The sequence below is a fragment of the Malaclemys terrapin genome, chromosome 3 (genome assembly GCF_027887155.1).
Source record: "Malaclemys terrapin pileata isolate rMalTer1 chromosome 3, rMalTer1.hap1, whole genome shotgun sequence".
In the NCBI taxonomy this organism is placed as follows: domain Eukaryota; kingdom Metazoa; phylum Chordata; order Testudines; family Emydidae; genus Malaclemys; species Malaclemys terrapin.
In genome coordinates this window covers 95,851,802-95,868,632 of record NC_071507.1, presented here as the reverse complement: position 1 = coordinate 95,868,632, position 16,831 = coordinate 95,851,802, and the positions used below count along the sequence as shown (strand labels likewise).

The window sequence follows — 16,831 nt, the reverse complement described above, 5'->3', positions numbered from 1 at the left end:
TGCCTGAGGAGGTTGTGAAGGCTAGGGCTATAACTGGGTTTAAAAGAGAACTAGATAAATTCATGGAGGTTAAGGCCATTAATGGCTATCAGCCAGGATGGATAAGGAATGGTGTTCCGAGCCTCTGTTTGTCAGAGGGTGGAGATGGATGGCAGGAGAGAGATCACTTGATCATTGCCTGTTAGGTTCACTCCCTCTGGGACACCTGGCATTGGTCACTGTCAGTAGACAGGATACTGGGCTGGATGGACCTTTGGTCTGACCCAGTATGGCCATTCTTATGTTATGTTCTTATACACTAAGGAATTTCAAGAGATGTTTATAGCAGAAAACAAGATTTAATTATTCACAGGTGACCAGATTCCTTCAAACTAGCTAAATACAGCATAAATAATATTGCCAATTAATTAAATAGTTACTATTTGTACAGCTCTTCTGAAAAAGGAAAATTCCATGAACGTTAAGTATTGTTACACTACATTATCCATCCCAACATTTAAGGAAAGAGATTCTTCCTCTTCCCGCACTCCAAATACTGTAGATTTGTCATATGTTTGGTAATAAATGTATGGCATTGATCAACACTTGTGATAATTTATCAGATTATACAGAATCTGATTTTATCAGACTATTCCACATGTGACAGACCCAGACCAGTGGGGTACAGGAGTCTGGTAGAGGGCAAATATACTGGTCACTGGATGAGTAGTTTTCTGTTCCCTGAGTGACCAGAGCAGGGGCTGCACTAGAGTAATCAGGAACCTGCTAGAACCAGTTAAGACAGGCAGGCTAATTAGGACACCTGGAGCCAATTAAGAAGAAGCTGCTAGAATCAATTAAGGCAGGCTAATCAGGGCACCGGGGTTTTAAAAGGATCTCACTTCAGTTTGTGGTGTGAGTGTGAGGAGCTGGGAGCAAGAGGCGCAAGGAGCTGAGTGAGAGGGTGTGCTGCTGGAGGACTGAGGAGCACAAGCCTTATCAGACACCAGGAGGAAGGTCCTGTGGTGAGAATAAGGAAGGTGTTTGGAGGAGGCCTTGGGGAAGTAGCCCAGGGAGTTGTAGCTGTCATGTAGCTGTTACAGGAGGCACTATAGACAGCTGCAGTCCACAGGGCCCTGGGCTAGAACCCGGAGTAGAGGGCGGGCCCTGGTTCCCCCCAAACCTCCCAATTGACCTGGACTGTGGGTTCTTCCAGAGGGGAAGGTCTCTGGGCTGTTCCCCAACCCACATGGTGAATCTCTGAGGCAAGAAAATCTGCCAATAAGCGCAGGACCCACCAAGATAGAAGAGGAACTTTGTCACACACATTAATTTTACATATTGTCACACACTGTATTCTGCTACATGGTTATGTAGTGCACATCATGAAACCTTGCAAATATATTTACAAGCGATTATTTTCCAGAGGAGGAAACAACCTCCTATGCTGGAGGAAAATGTAACTCTGAATGTGGACCAAGGCCCAAATTCAGCGCAGTGCTTAAATTCATACTTCAGTACTTTGGTGAATCAGGGTCCGAATCTTGAAGATTGCACTCTCTCTGTAAAATAGAGATAATACCCACTCACGTTTGTAAGGCACTTTGATATCTACAGTTGAAAGTGCTAAGTATTATAATTAGTGTTTGTTGTTATTCACACAAAACTCCCATTGACTTCATTTGGTATTTTTCCTGTGTAAAGACTAGAGGATATGGCTTTATGCTATTTCCTTTGGTATGCATATCACTGACAGCAAAATAGCAGAGGCATTTATCTCTAGGATAGATTAGAATTTTATTTTTGTTTCGAGTACTCTCAAAGATTGAAATTTTTGCTTAAAGATAATCAGAGTTTGAATTGGGCTGCAAAGTCTATTGCAGCACAATGGTTACTCACTGTTGGCAAAAATGGTCTATTTTGGAGAAATAAAATTATCTTTATTATTATTATTATTATATGCAGACATCAGAGCTTAATGTCCAGGTTCTGTAAGCAGAGGATGGCCTCTGCATCAACGGAGGCTAGGCATTGTAAAAATGCTTTCCAGGTGTCAACTTGGGCACTTTGCCACCACTTCAATTATTGTCTGCAATGCTACCCCACAGTCACAGTGTGGAGAGGAAACCAGGCCAAACTGCCGCATAGTTGTGGCAACTCGATGCAAGCCATAAAGTAGCTGTGAGCCCAGTCCTGGGTCTACGATCAAGTGGAGAGGAAGGCAGGTGCAGAGATGAATTCCTGAATTGACTTTGTGCATAGACTCTCTTTCCCACCATTGCTTCCGCTCTATAAGAATGTAGTTTTCAGCTCCCTGGTTATGCTGATCATCCGTGCATGGTAAAGGGCCAGCAGCACTCTTGTCCAGGACTGCATGAGGAAAGGGGTGTCAAGAGATCAACTGTGGTGTCATACTCCAGTCCACAGGAGTGGGATTCCTCCCCTGAACATGAGCAGACCTTCAAATTGGTGCTGCCTGTTGTTTCCTGTTTGAAAGTGGAGCATCAGTCAACTGGGGATGTAATAGGTTGGTCTCATCTGTGTCAGCTCTCCAGGCAGACTTAACAGTAATGGCATCTCATTGAAGGTCTGGCAGAGCTACATGTGCAAACTGGAGGGTGGCGTATAATTCAAACAGCCACTAATGATACGAGTTCAACTCTATATTGATGAGCTGAGTGTTGCAGCTGTACCCTCAGAATGCAGAGCATTCAGCTAGAGCAACCATTGGGTTTCTTGCAACAGTCACAAGGTTTGAAGACCAGGGCTTGTCCTGTCCCTAGGCTAAGTTCCGTTCAGGACTAACCAACTATCACTAACTCTATACTAAGGGAACTATAAAACTATCAAAGTTTTTAACAACTATATACAAAAGTTCACAACTAGGCACAGTTGAGAGGAGTAAGCGAGCCAAGGAAAGGAGACGCTCCAGCACCATCACTGGCGGTAAGAAGGAACTGAGAGTGAGGGGAGCTGGCAGCACCCCTTATACTGGTGTATAAGCATGCTACTCCAGAGCGCGCCGGAGCCAGTCCCTTACGGATACCACTAAGGGAAAAACTTCCAGCACTGGTGCATGGGGCGAGCACATACACCTACAGTGGAATGGACATGAGCAACACATCTTGAAGAACAACAGTTACGAAAAGGTAACTGTCTTCTTATGTATAGTGGATTATTTTGTATATAGGTCATTTAAATGTCTTTCCAAATACAAAGATAATTTTCCATTGAAGCTTTATTATTGGTTTTATTGCTTCATAATAAAAACCATTCACACTACACTGATTATGGGTTATCATTGCAATCAACACAGACAAGCCTTTAAATAGAGCTGAAATAATTCATCGTGTTTTACGAAAGCACATAGGACATGCTACACTTCAGCGATCCACATGCAATACCCCAGTGCTTCCAATAGCTATATCCCAACACAACGCGCACAGGCTAACATGTTCAGCCATGAGACTCAAAATACAAACAATAGGCATCTCTTACAGCATTTTCCTGGCTGCTTGTGTTCCCTATGGGATGCCTTGCTGGCTACTCGAACCTCTGAGCAAGTCTCGGCACTTTAGCCTCCCACCCAACCGTAAGGCTTCCCCCCTTGCTTTCACAGTTGTTGTGCAAAACAATAAATTCAGTTATAATGGTTGGGTCATTTTTTCCCCTGAAGCTTCCAATCTGTTCCATAAACAGTGCCATCTGCCTCCCAAATGGCTAAATGCACACTGGACAACCATTCTGCAACTACTATGGCAATAGCTAAAATGTTCATGTCTTCTGCTCAAGTAGCCTGTATATGGCTTCATTAGCCAGGGCATCAGGTGATAAGCTGGGTCTCCCAAAATAACTGGACCAACCTCCACACCATTAATGCCCTCAGTAGACCTGGGAGCCAACAGTCCTTTCTCCATTAATTTAAATAGTACTGAGTGCCAAAAGAGCCTAACATTGTGGACTGTCCCAGATAACCCTGCATTTGTCTGTAAGCCTGCCACAGTGGTCCATCAGTCCTTGCAGCATTGTGAAGAAATACCCTTTTCTGTTTATAAATTCTGCATCTGGCAGGGGTGGTGGTGGTGGTACAATGAGTTGCACCTATACAGTTTGGGAACCCCATGTGTGCAAAGCCATCAATGATCTCCTGAGAATTACCCAGGTTCATGACCTGGTTAGACAATACCTTATCAATGTCACAGCAGATCTGCAGGACAATGACCCCAACGGTCGATCTCCCCACTTGGAATTTGTTGACTACTGACCTATAACATTCTGGGGTGACCAGCTTCTCCATGAGTATGTTGGTATGCTGTTACTGATGCTCTGGGGCCTGTTCTGCACAGATCTTCAAAAAGGTAACCCTGAAGTTCTCTTGCCACAGTTGGGTGTCCTAGCTGTGCAGAATGATCCTCTCCCACCAACCCATGATAGATTCCCAGACCCAGAAATGGCACTGAATGCTGTGTAGGTGATCCAGGGGGTCCTTTTGTTCCAACAGCTCAGTGTCCTCCTATTCTTCCACCTCATCCTATTCCCACTGATGCAGAGCATCCCATAGAATAGTCTTCTGTGTCAGCATCAACTGCTCAGTGGTGTGACGGGTGGCGTCCAATGCCAGATTCAACTGGCTCTGAGGAGGGTCATACAGCTCAAGCAGATTGTGTATTCTTGCTTGTCACCATAGTGATGTGGAGCGTTGTTGGGTCCATGCGGGCTGACGGAAATTTGAAATGGCATGAGCCAGATCGGAAAGGAAGCATGGGATAAGGACAGTGGAATCATGGGATTATTTTTATTTAAACCCACCTGGCTTCCCACAATTTACAGCAAAAACAATCCCATATGCATGCTGCTCAGAGGTGAAGCAAAGGACTATGGGATACCTCCAGAGAACATTATGCCTTCAGTTCGCAACAGCCTGCTGCCTGGTGGTCACATGATGTGAATTGAAAACAGAACATGAGCATGCTATTAGTGCAACTCCGAGCCTGTGAGTTACCTGACATGCACCAAAAAACTGTGGATTAAATCCCCTGAGCAGATACACCCTAAGAATTAGTCTCCATTGCTGGTAGTAAGTGGTCAAAGTATCCGAGGCTTGGCTGAGATTCCCTTGAATTCTATGGAAACCATTTTCAGTGTCAGTAATACAGATGTCATCAGTATACACATGCTTCTAGGCCTGCAACCTTCAGGAAGGTTGTAAGTACATATATTGAACAATAGGGGAGCCAGCACTGACTCTGGTGGAAAGCCTTTGGGGAGATGTTTAAGGAGACTGATTTTTTTCCCCCCCAACTGGCAGGGTGAAGCTTTGGTTACGGATCATTTCCTGGATGATCTTTGCTCTGCTCCAGACATTTGGGATGCTACAATCCTGGGCTCAAGGACTGAGAGATCAGAGTAGGCAGCTTTTGCTGATTGGACCAAAGGGAGAGATGAACACATTGTGGATGTTATCCAGACCAGCTTTGATCTAGATCAACTTCTGAGCAGAGTAAACTTTTAAACATATCTCCCCAAATCACATTATGTTTGTCTGAAAGTGCAGTAGCAGTCAGAATGCTAACACTTCCTTTGGTTCTCCTAGGACAGTTCCTTAACCTTTTCCGGGTGATGATCCCCTTACTGGAAACATTTTCACAACACCCTTACCTTTGCCATAAAAGAGTAAAATGTAAATGGTAACCCCGTAACATTTGTTATTGTGTGTGTTTCAAGAGGTAGACAGAGAACACTTGACCTGGAAGGGTAAAGGTGTGCCTGGAGAAGAGGAACAAGATTTAATTTGCTTTAGATTATAATACATTTTTCAATTTCTTGCAACCCTCTTTGACTGCCTTTTGTGAACCCCTGGAGTGGGCGGGGCGGTAATCTATCAGCTGAGAAACAATGTGCTAGTGCATCTTATTTTATCTGTCCCTGGCCTTTAGATTTAAACCATCTCAGCCAAGGGACCTTACATATTTCTTGTAAATCAGCAAGATCTTATAAATAAAAATAATGTTGTAAGAGAACATTTCAGGGTACCTAAACGTTTGAGTATGATGGGAGGGTACTGAAATAGGCACTGTGCTGCTCACAGATTGCCCCAGATCATAGAAATGATCATAGAAATGCAGGTCTGGAAGGGACCTTGAGAAGTCATCTCATTCAGCCTCCTGCACAGAGGCAGGACCAATGGAAGATTCAGGGATATATCAAAGTCAACATTTTATTACTTCTTTCCTGCCAGTGATGTCTCACCTAGAATTAGAGCTTTTTGGGCATTGATTCAGTTGTATATCCTGGAGTGAAATAATTGAAAATCACATTGCACCCTGCTTCACAGGCAGATTGCCAATTTATGGTGATTGAAGGGACCACACATATCTAGATTTACTAAAACAAGAAGCATTGTCTGATGAAGCCTCACAAAATCAATTCAAATTGTCCTGGATATGTAGATTGAAAACTGGCTGAAGGACCATATCTAAAGGAAGAGGTGTTTGGGGTTTTTACAGAGTCAGTTTTAGTCTAATTTAACATTTTCATTAATAATCCCGGAACAGCATGTTAATACAATTTGCAAATAATCCTAAATTGAGACGTGCCATAAACACCCTTGTTGACTGTGAAAAGAGACCCAGGGAATTTAAAGAAACTTGAGCAGGAAACAACAAAATAAGGTCCAACTTGGAAAAATATTTTCTTTATACATCTGGGGGTATAATCTGAAACAGAGGATTTTGAGCTGAACACATAGTGGCATTACTTCACAGAGCAGGGCATTGAGACCAGCTCATAAGGAAAGATTAAAAGAGTTTAATACATATTGTTTAGCTGAATAACACATCTAAGACCTTGTCTACACTTGCCCACACCTGTGGCGGCATGTAGGTTACATATAGCTACACACCTCAGTTAAAAGCAGGCTGTGTCCACACTCACTGCAGTGTGTAGTAGCTACACGCAGCAGTGAAAGGCTCCAGCAGGCTGTGGGGGCAGGGGAACACCGTGGGGAAAGGCTCCAGCAGCAGGGAAGCAATGGGGCCACTACACTGCTAAAAATATCAGTGAAGATGCGGGGAGGGGCATTGCTTGGTTCTGTAGAGTGCTGTGTACAGTATACACCCTAGGGTTCAGGGGTGTAGGTCACTCTAACTTGCCTCGGCAGTGACTCACCATCTAAACTGCTATTTTATACCTGTGCTAGCTGGGCATGCAGCGCCTGTACTCCACACACTACCATAAGTGTAGACCTACCCTAAGAGGTGACAGGGTTATCACCTGCAAGTGTTTAAACTAAGAGGAGCATCAGGAGACACCTTCTGACAAGGAGAGTTCTTAAGCTAGTCTCCTGAGGGAGTAGTGGAAGCCCCTCACTGTTTGGACCCTTCAAAGCAGAGTGGTTAAAGCACTAGCAAACATAGTGCAGGGAAAATTTTGCATTGTATTCTTAGGTTCACAGAATTTAAATTTAGGTAACCAGTAAGGTATTTTTCTTCTAATTTTGATGATTCTGTATTTGCAATTCAGAATAACTGGAATGTTAACATTTCAAATCTTCAAAACGATTTAAGAACAAGTTTGCTTTTTTGCCAGAAACTTCCAGTAGTTTGGCTTCTTCTGTTTTCCCAGAGAGAGACTGTGGTTTGCATAATTCTGCTCAGAAAGAAATTGCATAATAAGAAAAACAAGCCCAGCACTAGTACACTCTCAAAAAGTTTGAAAGTGCACTTATAAAAAAACAAAGGACAAAGTTCCTGCAATTATTATTTACTATCTTTTTTTTTTTTATTTTAGTAGCAGCTAGGAGCCCCAGCTATAGACCAGGATCCTATGAAGAGTTACAATCTCACTTAAACATGGATGTGGAAAAACAGTTTTACAAGCCAAGAAGTGACTCCTCAATGGTGAGGAGGGAAGTATAAGCAGGCTTCTTGTCACTTCTCCAAGAGGCTATTGCTGGTGGGGATAGAGCATTGTGCAAGGGAGGTGGGAGGCTGGTCGAAGTGCAGGTTGGGGATAGAAGAAGGTACAAAACTGAGAGTAAGAGAAGGTCACAAAATAGATAAATTCATGCGAGGACACAGGACTCACACAAAACCCTTCAAACCACATAAACCCTTACAGTGGGGCTTTGTAGGGTGTATATTGAACCTGACCCAACACCCATTGAAGGCAATAGGTATAATATTTCTACTGACATCAAATGGTATTGGATTAGGCCAGTTATGCAGGTGAATTCTCCAAAAAGGAGCTTTAAAGGGCGTTTAGGCTGAGTAAGGGCAGTAGTTTTATGTCTACTGTATGTTCTTGAAAATAAGCCCATCATTACTTATTGGCTTGAATGCTGGAATTCTGATTATATGATGTGCTTATGTGTCTTTCAAGGAGAAAATGAACCTTAATATCTCCCTGAATGGTCCAGGAGAGGGCTGGACATCGCAGAGCACAAATTTTTGAGAAATGTGCCACTGGGAGTATGTTGGCGTCAACCTGCAAGGCTGATAGGGACCAGGGAGTGTGAGTGGTGTGTTGCTGGCAGGCTGCTGGGGTCAACGTTGCTGGACCAGGGCTGCAGTTACACACAGACGCTCAGTGTATGGAAGCCAGTCTGGGGCTGTTGTGCTGTAGGCAGGCTGCTGGAGTCAGAGTTACTAATCGAGGGATGCACAGCACACAGACATTCAGGGTATGACCTGCTGGCTGCTGGTGTTCAGACAAAAGAATCACAGTAGCAGAGCATTTAAGACACCGAGGGTTACAGGACAGGCAGTGACACAACGCCTCACTGGCCTGGATTGCAGACTGGTCCGGTAAATGGCAGTTCCAGCAGGGTTGTAGGAAACGGGGTCAGCAAGGACAGAGGGAGACAGTAACCAGGGGAAAGGCTCCTTCTCCAGTTAAGATACAGGTAGTATGGAATTTGTTATTGGACTACCCCCAGACAAAAGTCACAGCTTATTTATGGAATGGATTTTCGGACGGTTTTCAAATCCCAATGAGAGAGTGAGGTGCCACTCCTGGGCAGAGAACTTGAAGTCCATTAAAGGCTTTGAACAGATATTGAAGGCCAAGATCACCTTGGAAGGGGCAGCAGGGCAAGTGGCAGGCCCCTCTCCGCGTCGTCCAGTGCTGGAATTGCACATACTTCCCCGGGTGTGCTATCAAAGAAGGTGAAGGGTGAATACAGGCTTATCCATCACCTGTCCTACCCCCAGGGCTCATGGCTAAATGGCTATATTGACCCCCAGCTGTGTTCGGTGAAATACTCCTCATCTGATGCTGTGATAACCATAGTGAAGGAATACGGCTCTGGGCGGCATTAGCTAAATGCAACATCAAGTCTGTATTCCAGTTGCTCCCACAGACTTCAACTTGCTTGGGTTTCAGTTTGAAAGCCACTACTATTTTGATAAAGCTATGCACACGGGATGCTCGGTGGCATGTGCTGCTTTTGAAAGTTTCAGCTCTGTGTTGGAGTGGGTGATTGTGCACAGTTCACTATCTCCCTGACTTCTTATTTGCAGGAAGATTAGAGACAGGCAATTGCAAGTACTTCCTTCAGGCATTCCAGAACCTAGCCAAGTCCCTGAGGGTTCCCTCATCACAGAGAAAACAGGAGGCCCTGCCCAAAATTTAATGTATCTGGGCATTGAACTGGGCAGAGTTTGGGTTGTTTCTCCTGCAGAGAAGTTGGAATTGGTCAGGGCACTGATATGGGCTCTCAAAGGAGCAAAGAAAATTACACTGAGGGAAGTTTAGGTGCTCATGGGGCACCTAAACTTTGTGTGCCAGGTGGTGTCTCCTGGTTGGGCATTCTGTACTGTCTGACATCAGCTTATTTAGAAGTGTGGGAAAGTTTTCTGGAGGTGTTTAATGATGCTTCAATATGGCATTCAGACTGGTTGCTCAGGACTGAGCTGCAGGTACAATCCAATGCCTCAAGAGGCCTAGGTTTTGGGATTTACTTTCAAGGAAAGTGGTGTGCACAGAGGTGGCCAGAAAGCTGGGTGGCTCAGGGGATTACAAGGGATGTCACCTTCCTTGACTTTTCCTATAATGGTGGCACGCACTATTTGAGGAGAGAACTTTCAGAACAGAAAATTCTGTTGCTGGTGCAACAACAAATTTATGGTCCATATTGTAAACAGGCAGTCGGCTAAGTTTGCTCGGGTAATGAGGCTGGTGAAGGCCTTCGTTATACACTGCCTGTAGTTTAACATCCCTTTTTCATACAGTGCATATCCCAGGAGAGCAACTCTGGAATCTTGGCTCATGATTGCTTTCTGACTAGTCTAAGACTCTGTTGTCCTATGGACTTTGGGGGTCTATAAGGCCAGCCTTACAGAGTTGATGGAATTTAGGGCACAGGAAGGGCTTCATCGTTGTTTTGTCATACTTACACACCAGGTGGTGCAATATGCGGTGTCCTTGGCCCACTGTGGGTTGGCTTCCTCCATTATATCTGGCCAGCTACCGGGTCTGTCATACTGGAGTAGGCTGGTGGGTTTCCCAGACTGACACAGACATTTTGTAGTATGGAAGCTCTTAGAAGGGTAGCCCAGGAGGGGTGGGTGCCAGTAGGATGACAGGTTACCCATAACACTGGAAACCCTGACAGTGTTAGTAAAGACTCTACCCTGGGTCTGCCGGCCATTTTATTTAGAGCAGCATTCATTGTTGCCCTTTTCGGCGCTTTTGGAGTGAGTGAGCAGGTGCCTTTGGCAGCTGCAGACAGGTTCCAGCATTCATTGAAATTAATGGACTCTACCTACAGGAGCAATGTTCCTGTACTTAAGGTACTTGAAAACAAACTAGAAGAGCAGTGGGGCTTAAGTGGTGTTGAAGAAATGTGCAGACAAATGATTATGCCCACATAAAGGCAGTAAAATCCTTACTAAAAATACAGGGTCAGCAGCTGGGCGCACTGTTCACACAGGGCGATGGCAGCTTCCTGACAAGGTACCAAGAAAAAACGTAAGCTACTGCAGTCTTGCCCTGGGTAAATTTGGTACTCATTCTTTCAGGGCAGCAATGTCAGCAGCTGCAGGGAGGTTTGGTCCATGGATGGTGTAAGTAATAGGGCACTGGAAATCAAGGTGTTACATGACTTACATCCACACCAAGGAAAAGATAACAGGGAATGGTAAAATGTAACTAACACAACACACCTTTTGTGTTTCAGAAGGTATCCAGAGCATACTCAGTATTTGGATTTTCAGGCATTCTATAGTGCATTGGGCCCACAAGAGGGATAACCTGGATAGCAAGCAGATTTCTGCTGGGCTTCAGGCCCAAAGCTGTTCTCATCCAGTGGTTCGGCAGAAAATATATGCAATGGGAGAAGCTTGTGCCTCTTCTGCACCCACTGATGAACAACATGGAATCACCTCAGTCCTGGTTATTCACCTCAGGTAGAACAATCTCAGGGGCTGTACAGGAGTCAACGTAAGGGACAGAATCCAGAGGGATGTTAGCTTGCTTAGGCAATCATGGGCAGAGGTGAGGTTGCTCTGGTCAGAAATGCTCACAAGGCAGGTTTGGCAAGGAGCCACAGATCCAGCCCTCGTGAACAAGGCTAGGAAGAAAGTGGATAGGGAGGTCACTAGGATATCCCTGGATAGAGGGGGTTCAGTGATACCACATAGGAATATCTGTTATGGTTGGCCTGAATTTTCAGGGATGATGGTCAGATGGGGGTGCTGACATTTGGATATGGAATGTGAGGGAATGGATTGGGCAGGAATTGTGATTCCAGGCCGCATGGTTGTGAGAGGGTGTGGGGGGAACCAGGCTAGTTACTGGCACCCCCAGTGGTCAGTGCCCAGTGTGTTTAAAAGGATAAAATGAATGGTTCCCAGAGGTCAGAGACCTGGGATTTGGTGATGGGCCTTGGGTTCATGGGATGGGGTGGGATATTGTGGCCTTCATGGGCTCAGGTCAGACCTTGTGGGCTGAGGTCCCTGCCCTGCTGCACCCTCTGTCCCCCTTGCAGGGGGAGAATGGTAGGACTAAACTGAGTAAGCTGAGTCCTGGGGGCTAGGCTGATGAGAGCTTAGCCCAAGTTATGGGTTATATGGTAGGATCCCTGTAACCCCTGGACTAGAACCAATTAAATGCCTGGTATAGGAAAGAATGTGTGATGGGTGAGTAGCACCCTCCTCTATATTAAAGTTAAATAAAAGTTGTGGCCTGCTACTTAAAATCCATCCATGTGTCTGTCCTCATTTTGCCACTGTGTCCACATAAGAACATAAGAGCAACCATACTGGGTCAGACCAAAGGTCCATCTAGCCCCATGTCCTGTCTTCCGACAGTGGCCAATGCCAGGTGCCCCAAAGGGAATGAACAGAACAGGTAATCATCAAGTGATCCATCCCCTGTCACCAGTTCCCAGCTAATAGCCATTGATGGACCTATCCCATCAATAATATTCTGAGGAAATGGCAGGCAAGCAGGGGATAGACAGAGTGTGCATGGAAGAAATTACAGGGAAGATGAAGTTGGGACTCTGACTGACATGTAGACTGGAGAGCACAGGTTTGAGGTGGGCTGGATATATGATAAGAATGGGAGAAGAATGACCAGAAAAGAAAGCACGAGAGGAAGAAGACAGTAAGAAAGGATGTGCAAGACTGAGGATATAATGGAAAGACTTTGTCAAGAGACGTTTGAAGGGAAAAGGACTGGAACTCCAAGATACAGTGTGCCATACACTGGAAGGAGTGGCGAAGAATTGTGGGCACTTCCGACTGTGTGTAAACAGGACTAGGAGTTGAGAAGTGAAATGAAGTGTTGTAATCACTGCCTGGAAATAGTTTGCAAAGAGAATGTTGTTAGAGCAGTAATCAATATACAGAAAAGGAGGAGTTTCTTCAGCAAAAGGGTCATTAGTTTGTGGAAAAAATCTGTCACAAGAATGAACTAGCTGTGGTTGCTGGTGTAATAAGAGGTTAAGATTAAACAGGACGGTCTTTGGGACATACCTGTACATGCGTGCAGAGAAGCTGGTTGTTCCTGTCACAATTTAGAAGTTGAATTAGGTGGGCCAAAGGTTCTTTCCACCCAGAAATGTCTATTTCTATGGTACTGTAGACTCATCTAAGGTTAGTAATATTTACAACAATCTCTAAACATATAAATAGCTACTAAATAAATAGCTATTACCAATTTTTGCCATCCTGTTTTTAACTTTAATTTTATAATTAAAAGTAAAAAATGTTTCTTGTATTAGGAATAGAAGGTGGGTTATTTTTTAAGCATAATAACTGTCTGCAACAGAATACTTGTTTAAAGGAGTTTTATTCTTTATAGAAAGTTTGGAGGGTTGTGTCGTTTTCAAGTTTACCTGATGGCGAAATACAATTGTACAATAAACCAGATGAGCTAGCAAAATGCATTCAAAATGGAGGTTTACTGGTTGATAATCTAGGAAGAAGTTAATATTTTGGCCACTGGAGGAGGGTATGTTTTGCACTGCTTGAGAGCTCTTCCTTCTTCTAAGAAATCCAGCCTTTCAAAAAAGTGAGATACAATATCATTGAGTGTTTAAGAAGCCATTTAATTGGTATATTGTTTTACATTTGTATTTATTATTTTTAGTCTGTTACAAAATATTAATATGAAACTGAAATGTGAGTTTATTGTTGGTCTCTCATGCTGTACTGATTCTGTAGGCTTGTATAACGAAGTGCTGTTGTGATACAGGGAAATACATTCTATTATAATGATAATATAGAAAAATAAAGTCAGAAATTAAAATCAGTGCTTACAGCACAGTAGTCAGTGGCCCTTTTATGCCTAATAAGGTTTCCCAAGAGACAAATGTATCTGTATATGTTTGACACATATGGGATGTGGGAATTCTCATGTGAAATCCCAATCAAATCATTTTAGAGGCACGATAATGTCTGTTCAATTCACTGAACACCAAGCTATTCCTTCAGGAACTAGGATCTGCTTGTTACTTACATAGGTCTTAAAATCAGGATGACTGACTGGGGAATACTGAATAAACTCTATTAGCACATGAGAACAGCAGAACTGAAGGACGAAGTGCTGCAGACACTTTTATGGTCACTGTTTGAGTCTTATGAGGTTATTTACATAATTCTGTTCTGCAAATACATTCAGGTATTTGCATCTGTTATGTTAAAAGGCTGCCATTCTAATGGAATCAGTTGGTTATAGTGTCGTGCAACTCTAAGGGTTAGTACGTTATTTATGATACATGTATTTTAATCAGTAGCTTTTTTCATTGCCTTTTGTTTTATATTTTCTATCTCATGATTCAGGCTGTATTGTTAATATCAATGTAGATTCCAGTGTAAAACATTCCCTACATCAGGAAATTCTGGAAAATGTGGTATTCTGCTCACTAATGAGAATTTAATATTTTGGTAGAGTGGTTTGCATTTTTACCCCTTGTTGTCAAGAGTCCATAAAACTGACAAACTGACTTCCATTTATAGTTCCAATTTAAGCTGTTCAATAAACTTATCAATGAAAATTGATTTATATCAAGTTGGCCATTCACATCTGGTAGCTTAGCTAAACAACATGTATAAAGGAATTCCATAAAGAATATATGTGGATATTGATAAGAACTGAGCTAGTGATAACTAATAAACATTTTTCTTTGGGCAGCAAAGTACATATAGTTATCTTTAACAGAGTGACCCACCAAAGCATTGTCAGACAGCCAATCAGATAAAGGTCAACTATTGAGCACCCAATGAGTCAGTACATTGAGCACCTGAGTGACTTGGGCAGTTATACCGTTTTTTTTCAAATGGAGTATTTATATTTGAATAGTACATTTTTAAACATAGTTTAAAAAGAAATGAAAATTCTCTGAAATAAATGTAATGTTTAAATGCTGCTTATTTTTGAGGTTTAGTAGCTCAAAGGAGATTGTGAATACTGAAAGCAAAAAAACAATTAAAATATGTAACATTTTACTCTTTTTCATTTCCTTGCACTTTTCATTTAGCCAGACTAACTCTCCCCCACACTGTGATTAAAATTGGAAGGAAAGACTAGCTAAAAAAATCAAGAGATTAAGGAGGAAGATATATGATTTTTCTTCAAATTGTCTTTGTTCAGTAGTACAGGGGCTTAAGTTTCACATGTACATAAAAAAGGGATGCAACTAGAAAATGTATATTTGATTCTATGCAAGGTGTCCAATATTTGTTCTATTCCAAAAGCACTTTGGTATGTTTATTAACAGATCAGTTTCTTGATTTATCGTGCATAATACACTAAGGCCAGTTTCAGTTTGAGGATATATCTACACTGCAGGCTCGCTGCTTGTTGTTGCTCAACTCTCCATCCCACCCACACTCAAAATCCTTAAAAGCGTATATAAGCATGTGTTGAACTCATGCTGGCATGCTAGGCTGGGATATGGGGCAAAGTGCGTGTTGAGCTGTGAGCGGTGTCCCCACTTTGAAGTGTGGAGTGTGCTCATGTTTAGGTTGTCCTCCAATTCCATACCCATAATTCCCTGTATCTTCCAGCCCTTCTACCTGCTCACTTCCCTCTTGCTGCCTCTGCAATGGAAGCTACCTGCTGGTTTATATACACTTGCTTGGTGTTTAACCCTTCATTTCCATGTGGCCTACTCCAGTTCCTGCCCAGTTCAGCCCAGCTCTGCCAAACAGTAAGATGTCCACCCCCTAGTGTGCTGCTAGCTGGCCAGAGGAGCACGCCAGGGTTGTGGTTAATGGGGTGTGAATACAGCCAGGATCATGATTTTGTGAGAAGCACCTGAAATATCCACTTTTATGAGACCATCTAGATGACACTGGTGGAGGTGAGCATCAGCTGGACTGGTGTACAGTGCAGGGCATATATCAGGCACCTAAAGATCCTCTACTGCAAGGCTAAGGTTAGCAACAGCAGGTCCAGCCACCCATCTATATGCACCTTCTGTGAGTTTGATTGGGTACTTGATCCCACCACGAGCACAGAGCCCACCATCCTCCATGACATACTTCTGAACACAGACAGTCTGACGTTTAGGTCGGCGGAAGAGATTATGGGAACAGCACCGAAGGAGACAGCAAGTGGAGCAAAGAGCAAAGTCCCAGGAACAGACTACAAAACCGGAAGCCCAGGATCAGCCCACACTGCCAGATGGGCTAGTAGGTGTCCTGGATGAATTTTCTGAGGACAGTTCAGGGATGGTCCTGGGGAACAGTCTGGCGAGGGAGTGATGCAGAAGTAGGAACTGGATCTGCAGCTGGGTAAGTGGCACCTGCCATCTTTATTATCACGGGGAAAACTATAGCATAAGAGGCAGGGATTTCTGGATTATGACCAATAAAATTATTGTTATGGAGGATATTGCATGCAATGAGATAGGTCTAGCATTCACTGAGGGCTGTTGTCCTGCCCCATTCTCCCACCACTAAGTGTGATTCAAATTTATTAAGGCTTGCAGTCTTAGCAAGCATGAGTGCACATCTCTGCAAATACTGCTCTCTTTTATAACTCAGTCACACTGGTGGAATGATATAACTTTATACTATAACTAGCATTGAAACATTATCCCAGACAGTAAGGATTATAAATTGCAGTGTCTGTATTAAGTGGTAAAAGTCCTTGGTGGACCTCAGTGCTTGGCCTTCTGGTTCTGTCCGTTTGCAGCATACTGTCTAGTTTGGGGCGGGGGAGGAGGAAGAGGAGTGAATAAGTTCAGCTGCTAGCAAGCCTCTGCATCCTAATTCAACACCCTGTTAATGAATATTTCGGCAAAATTATTTGGACAAATAGTTTAGTCACCAAAAAAAAAACAGGTTTGGTTGACCCATATTGTGAATCTAGCCCCCCATTTCTTTTACTTTTATGTCAAAAA

General features: G+C 43.4%; 1 protein-coding gene across 3 annotated transcripts in view; it reads left to right on the top strand.

Moving 5' to 3' along the window:
• Window positions 1-12,951: 12,951 nt before the first annotated feature.
• ESR1 (estrogen receptor 1) overlaps window positions 12,952-16,831 on the top strand; it is a 304,660-nt gene continuing 300,780 nt past the window's right edge. For all 3 annotated transcript variants that reach the window (XM_054023306.1, XM_054023304.1, XM_054023301.1), the window contains exon 1: window positions 12,952-13,076. The gene's annotated coding sequence lies outside the window, so the exon portion shown is untranslated. The remainder of the gene's footprint in view (window positions 13,077-16,831) is intronic.